This window comes from Octopus bimaculoides, chromosome 9, assembly GCF_046866305.1.
Source record: "Octopus bimaculoides isolate indiv1 chromosome 9, ASM4686630v1, whole genome shotgun sequence".
NCBI lineage: Eukaryota > Metazoa > Mollusca > Cephalopoda > Octopoda > Octopodidae > Octopus > Octopus bimaculoides.
In genome coordinates, this window is record NC_142936.1 from 58,327,992 (window position 1) to 58,335,491 (window position 7,500).

Below are 7,500 nucleotides of genomic sequence, written 5' to 3' on the forward strand. Positions count from 1 at the left end.
TAATTTGAGTAAAATTTCGTTGTTATTTCTACCATTTAGAATTACTGTGTTGTGGTTCTAGAAGCTTCGTGGAGAGCCGAAGAGCAGAGTGAATAAACAGTATGATCAATTGAGAAAATCGTTCCGTGTGGGATCACCCTGCCCTTTTTATCGAAGTGGTAGACCTCTAAGTTGGTCGTTCGAACAGCAGCAATATTCTTACCGTATTGTGCTAAAAAAAAAGGAAAGGCACATGAAATAATATATTCCTAGATATACTATTACCAATTTGATACGTTTCCATAGAGGAGCACCAACTCATGATAATTTAATTTAACTGATCCCCTCTGTTAATTAGCAAACTTGAAAGATAGTATTTATATTTCAGATTGTATTGGTCTATATAACTGAGGTGTTTCGATCTTGATGATACTGTTGTTGTTGTTGTTGTTGTTGTTGTTGTTGTTGTTGTTGTTGTTGTTGTTGTTGTTGTTGTTGTTGTTTAGCTTCAGGTGATTCTTAATCAAAGAGTTATACGATCAAAGTCGTTTTCATTTTCGACTTCAATCGTTTTTTCAGTTAACATTTCATCTATCATTCTCTCCTTTCTCATTTTTCTTGTAACTCTATCCAAGTTCAAAGTTCTTTATAAGAATATTCCTGATTGGCACTTATTTTATCGATCTTTGAAGGATGGCAAGCAAAACAGATCTCAGCAGATTTTGAACTCAGGACAACCCTTTCGATACCAACTTGCCTGAGACCGCCCCCTGGCACTGTGGTATAGACATCTTGTTTTCAAGAGTCCTCAGTTACAATTTTTCATCAGCACTTAATGTTAATTTATGCTCTAAACACCACTTAACAATGATTAAGTTATTTTACTAAATTTTTCATTATTTTCAAAATTAATTGAAGTGAGGCTATTTTATAATTAAATGCTACAAGGCATTATGTCCGATACTCTAACGATTCTGTCAATCCCTCATCAACTTGTTTAACACATGAATTTTCATTTGAATGACATTTAACATCTATTCTTAACAAATCGAGCGACCACGTAACAAATCGCTTATTGTTGATATTGCTGATTAGTCCTAGGTCAGTTTTAATCGAGAAGATTCATGTGCGTAGCGCTCCATTTGTAACCATCTAGTTTTTGTTTCTTTCTTACAGTGCTTTCGATCGCATAATCTTATGTTTTCTTCCATTTTTTAAGATGATAAGTGTGATTTGAGGAAGATTTGGTAGCCACTTCGGTATTTGTAGCCGATGAAGCGTAACGATGCGGAAACGTACACATCTTCCGAGCCAAGATATCAATGATATGTTTTCTCACATATTGTCTATGAGGCAAATTTTCTCCCGAGCCTATTTCCGCAGCGAAAGGTATTTCCACGTCCGTATACACACGAATGTACTAAATATGCTTGTGCAAGCGTATATTTTATTCAACGCTGCCTTGTGTGCCTCTAGTTAAATAACTCCTAATGTTTTTGTATTCGGTGTGTTGAGTGTGTTGTTTGATTGTATTTGAAGTTTCTTGCTGTTGGTTGGATTTCGGAAGAACTATCTTAATTGTGTTGTTGTAGAGCCAGGTTCCATGTGATTTAAATAGGCTTGAAATAGTTGTGACAGTGCGAGAAGAACGAAGGAGAGATGTGGGCATGTGAATTTAATTCCATCTGCGAATGAACCTATGTTCTACTGAATAGTGAAAAATCGAATGGATAAAAGAACGCTTTTCTGTAGTACTTTGTTGACGCTGACAGCAAGCCCCGCTCCTCCTTGCCTTGAGAACTACAGAAATATAGAAATAGTTGATCAAATAACTGAGAGGGTAAATGTCTGATATGAAATATTTGGAGAGGATAATGCATATTAGTGATTCTGAATTTGAAGATTCGCCGGTATTCACTCCTCAGAAGAGCTGTTGTTGGCGAAACATTGAAATCAAACTCCACCTGTATTACTGTGCTATAGTTAATTTTAAATTGTATTCGGTAAATGTTACTTGTTCCAAGCATGTGTGTATGTGTGTATTTATATATATGTATATGTTTATGTGTGTGTCTCTTTGTTTGTGCTTGTCAGTCCACCATCGCTTGACAACCGATGCTGGTGTGCTTACGTCCCCGTAACATTAGTGGTTCAGCAAAAGAGACCGATAGAATAAGTACCAGGCTTACAAAGAATAAGTCCTGGGGTCGATTTTTTCGACTAAAACCCTGTCAAATGAGTGAAACAAGAAAAAGAATAAAAGAATATATATATATATATATATATATATATATATATATATATATATATATCATCAAAATAAGCAACAAGGATGTCCAGAGGTAATGCAGTACGACCGTTTCATGCAACTCCATTTAATTGAACGATGCAACGATTACATCAATTTAAATACTGAGCACTCCTCAGCTGCACAAAGACATAGAATTTAATTAAATTAGAACAGATGGACACATTAGCATAATTATACCTAAAATCTCCAAGAAGTTAAGGAGATAGACAAAGTACATGCTGCCTTCACTCCAGCATAGAAGCTACTATAGCTTCTATGCTGGAGTGAAGGCAGCATGTACTTTGTCTATCTCCCTGACGTCTTGGAGATTTTAGGTATAATTATGTTAATGTGTCCATCTGTTTTACTTTAATTAAATTCTATGTCTTTGTGCAGCTGAGGATTGCTCAGCATTTAAATTGATGTAATGATTGCATTGTTCAATTAAATGGAGTTGCATGAAACGATCGTACTGCATTACCTCTGGATATCCTTGTTACTTATTTTGATTTTAATCATCTTACTTTGAAATTGTATGGATAATACCGTACTAAATTCTGGTGCCTCAACCTAAGTACCAATTCAACTGAATCTAAATTTTGTTGAACTCATCTACCATACCCAATACACACACACACACACACACACACACACACACACACACACATGCACACACACACACTCACTCACACACACATATATATACGACGGGTTTCTTTCAGTTTTTCGTCTACCAGATGCACTCACATGATCGGCCCGAGACTATAGTAGAAGACACTTGCCCAAAGGGCCACGCAGTGGAACAGAACCCGGAACTATGTGGTTGGGAAGCAAGCTTCTTATCACACAGCCACAGCTGATTGTGTGTGTATATATGTATCTAGATATACACCTACACCCTCGCGATTGCAAGCACACGTAAACGCGCACACACTCATATAATCAATATCTATATATAAATATATAAGCATATTGCTATGTAGTAAGAAGTGTGCCTCCCAATCACTTTGTTCAGGGTTCAAACCCACTGCGTGACACCCTAGGCAAATATCTTATGCAATAATCTTGGGCAGACCAAAGCTTTGCGAGTTGATTTGGTAGAAGGAAATTGAAAGAAGCCCGTCCTATATGTAAATATATATATATATGTAATATGTGTGCGTGCGTGTATGTGTGTGCGTTTGTGCTTGTGTGTGTGTTTTGGTCTCTCTTGGTGTCTGTGTTAACAGCGCTTGTCAACCGGTGCTTGTGTGTTTATATCCCCGTAACAGCAGTTCCAATAGAATAAGTACCAAGCTTTGTAAAAATAAGTGTTGGGTCGAAATATTCAACTAAAAAAATTCTTCAAGGCGGTGCCCCAACATGGCAGCAGTCTGATGACCAAAATTATTAATACACACACACACAGTTATGAGCTGTGAAGTTACATACGTACCTCGTATACAGAGACGTTCGTGTTCTGCATTTATATGTATACGTGCAATTCATAATCTTGGTCCTTCACTCACGTAACTTTACAACCGCTGGATATGTGTAGTGCGTTTGTGCGTGTCTATACGTGTGGAAGTAGATGGATCACCGATAAAGTAGTTATCTCACTTCTCTTTCACACGCACCTGTACACATATACACATGTGGACACACGCACTCACACACTCACACACTCACACACACACACACTTGCATATTCTCCTCTCTATCTCTCATTCCATGTACGCCAACACTCATACACACACACGAAGACACAGACACAGATACACACACACACATACATACACACACTGTCTGTCTCACATTCAATTTACACCAACACACACACACGCACACTGTTGTATGTACATTCTCTGTCTTTAATTTAATAAACACACACGCACACACACATACCCGCGCACACGCGTACATTCACTGCATATACGCACGCTTTCTGCCTCACATTGAATATACAGTGTACCACGTACACACACGCTACATTCACACGCACACACACACTCACACTCGCACACGCTTTCTTTCTGTCTCATTCAATATACCACAGCACTTCCACACACACATTTTCTATTTCTCATATCACACAAACATACAACATACACGCTCACTCACACACGCGCACACACGCACACACACATACACACACATACACACACACACACACATACACACATACACACGCACACACACACACACACAATATTTTCCCCTCGAATATGCTGGTCTGTCCGTCTGTCATTTCACACACGGTGTTCTGTTGTATTGAAAATACCCGCCAACGTTACAGTAGGCTTTTTAATTTTTCTTTTTTCAATCGCTTTAATTTATGATATAAACAATGGACGCTATAGTACGATATCTTTCGAGTCCATCAACGAAGGGTGTTTCATTTTGGAACCTATTTCACTATTTATCTATTTACCCGGCAATCGAACCTGGCTGGAAATTTCGTTACGTTTTGAGTACACTCTTTCTCTGTACACTACTGTTTATGTAGAATGCTTTAGATCAGAGGTTCACAAACTTCTTATACCATCGGCCCTTCCATGGAATCGTTGACCCCCGCATTGACCCCACCCACCAAGTAAATTACTTGAGCAAAATTAAACCTAGAATTTATATTAACAATTCTGAATATAAGCATTAGTAAATCCTGCAACCTTTTGAATCATTACCGCTTTATAATAAGAAATATTTAAAGAAATTTCATGAAAATACTTGAGGAAAATTGAAAAAGAATGTCACATTATATTGATATAGCTGAAATATTTAATGTGAAATATGTATTTGGTGAATACTAGTTAATACAACGATAATTGGCTGGAATTAGTGAGTTTTATAATAGCCTTGAATTACCGCGCACTTCTAGATTCAATTCGCTTATAATTCAGCACGCCTAATGTTCAAAATCGTTTTAGGTGTCCATCGACCCCTCCGGTAGACACATATATAACTCATCCACCCTCAGAGGTTATTATTGACCGGTTTAACGACCCCTGTTTTAGATTATTAACCGAGCTTAAATCATTTGAGATAGTTTTATCCTAGAACTTTAAAAATTGCATAGCTTCCATTGGAAAACGAACCTGAAAATCGAATGATGAATATTGAATTGGGTGAGAAGGAAAATGTGGTATATAGAAATATTATAGTCCCTGGTGTCATTTTACTCCGTGTCATCTTCTATTCAGCAGATATTTAACCAAATGCGCTCTAGCCGTGACCATCCATTATTTCTAAGCTAAATTATTAAATGTGTATTTTTCTGTTTAGAGATGGTAGGGTGTGATTTGAGAGAGATATGGTTATTTTTTCTAGCATATCAAGCGACGACGTAAAGGATTTCTAGTTGGCTTGAGAAATAAAGGAGGGGAGAAGGAGAAGGAGGAAGAATAAATGAAATAGGTGAAGTTGAGAAGAGTATATTGATAGAGAGAAGAAAAGAGAGAATGGGAGGAGAGAAAAAGAGAGAAGACAAAGTGAGGCGAAGAGACAGAGGAAGAAACAACTAGACAGAGAATAAATAATGTAGTGAGGAGAGACAAAGGTAAGGTAGGAAGACTTACATTAGTAGTTATACGTATGTAATTATAGAGATAAAACTAGTTTATATACACTCGAGTGATATATATATATATATATATATATATATATATATATATATATATATATATATATATATATATATATATATATATATATACATATATATATACATACACAGAAATTCGTGTATTGAGTTCTCGTTTGCAAAAGAACGATAGATAGATAGATAGATAGATTGATTGATAGATATAGAATGAATTAAGTAGGTAGATATATAAATACGTATGTGAGTGGGTGGGAGTGCGTGAGTGTGTGTGTATATATATATATATATATATATATATATACACGGATGTGTATGACTGTGTATATGTATGTACGTATAGGCAGATAGACAGACAGGCACATAGATAGATAGATAGAGAGAAAGAGAGAGAGAGAGAGAGAGAGAGAGAGAGAGAGAGAGAGAGAGAGAGACAGACAGACAGACAGACAGACAGACAGACAGATAGACAGACAGACAGAGAGGTGGGGGTGATAGGTAGATGGATTGATAGTTAGCGATTGGTGTTGTTAATTTCCAGGTCAGCTCTGAAGAAGTAGACCCATGATCAAATGCATTTGAGTTTGGCTGCTATTTCCAACAGGTCGAGCGACCAGGTAAAGACTTCCTTACAGGCTCGTAGTAAGCTGATGGATTGTATTTAATATTATGGGTTCGGTGTGATTCGATTTGTGTGTGTTGCCGGTATACATAGTAGTATATGTATGTATGTATGTATGTGTTAGATGAGAGTGAGGCGGAGAGAGGGAGAGAATGTAACAATAAGACAGAAAGAGAGAGTAAAAATGTAAGATGGAAGAAGAGAGACTGATGAAAATAAAGAAAGGAAACATGAAAAACACGGTCAGCGTGCGAGAAACGATGTGGAGGACGTATGACAAAAACAGATAAACACATCGGAAACAGAAAGAGACAAAGCGAACGAGAGAGGAAAAAGCGAAGGAAAGAGAGAGAAATAAAGCGAGAGACAGAGAGAGGAAATCTGAACAGGAAAAGCGTTTCATGGGTGTATGCAGGAAGGATGAAAGCGAAACATGTAACGGTCGTGTGCGTGGTATGTAGTTTGTCCAGGCTACGAAGAACGGAACTCTTGTTCTTCCTTCCACATTGCCTCGCCACAGCCTAATGGGTGGGCAGAGTAAATACAACAGGAAGATCTTTACAGGAAGGGACAAACCTCAGAAGAACACGCTGGAATTTTCGCCACTGCACAACAACAAATTTACAAATATATATATATAGAAGAAATAACAGTTACATAGCCACCACGCGATCGTGCGAGCTAATCAAAAATTTATATATATATATATATTTACATATATATGAAATATATGTATAAAGAGCGATGTACACTCTTTTGGATATTTATGGAGATAACTTAAAATTATGCATCCTGCAGGTAGGTAGTTTGAATTTTGTTCCTACCGAAAAAAACGTGTGGAATACTGGAGTATATACACACACTCATATATACTTACATAAGTACGTATATACATATACGTACACACACAAACACACACACATATATATGTTCTGTGTGTATTATGTAGATTGCAACTATGTATTGTGTAGATATACATGGTATGTGTGCGCATTTATACGTGTATATACAATGTATAGATGAGTACGGTGT

At 37.0% G+C, this 7,500-nt stretch overlaps 1 protein-coding gene across 2 annotated transcripts in view; it reads left to right on the forward strand.

Moving 5' to 3' along the window:
- The window catches only part of LOC106871386 (uncharacterized), a 528,345-nt gene that overhangs the window by 53,957 nt on the left and 466,888 nt on the right, over positions 1-7,500 (forward strand). The window contains exon 1 of one of the 2 annotated variants that reach the window (XM_089357564.1): positions 6,229-7,266. The exons of the other annotated variant lie outside the window; for it this stretch is intronic. The gene's annotated coding sequence lies outside the window, so the exon portion shown is untranslated. Of the gene's footprint in view, positions 1-6,228; positions 7,267-7,500 lie in introns of those variants that run through there. 2 annotated transcript variants of the gene reach the window in all.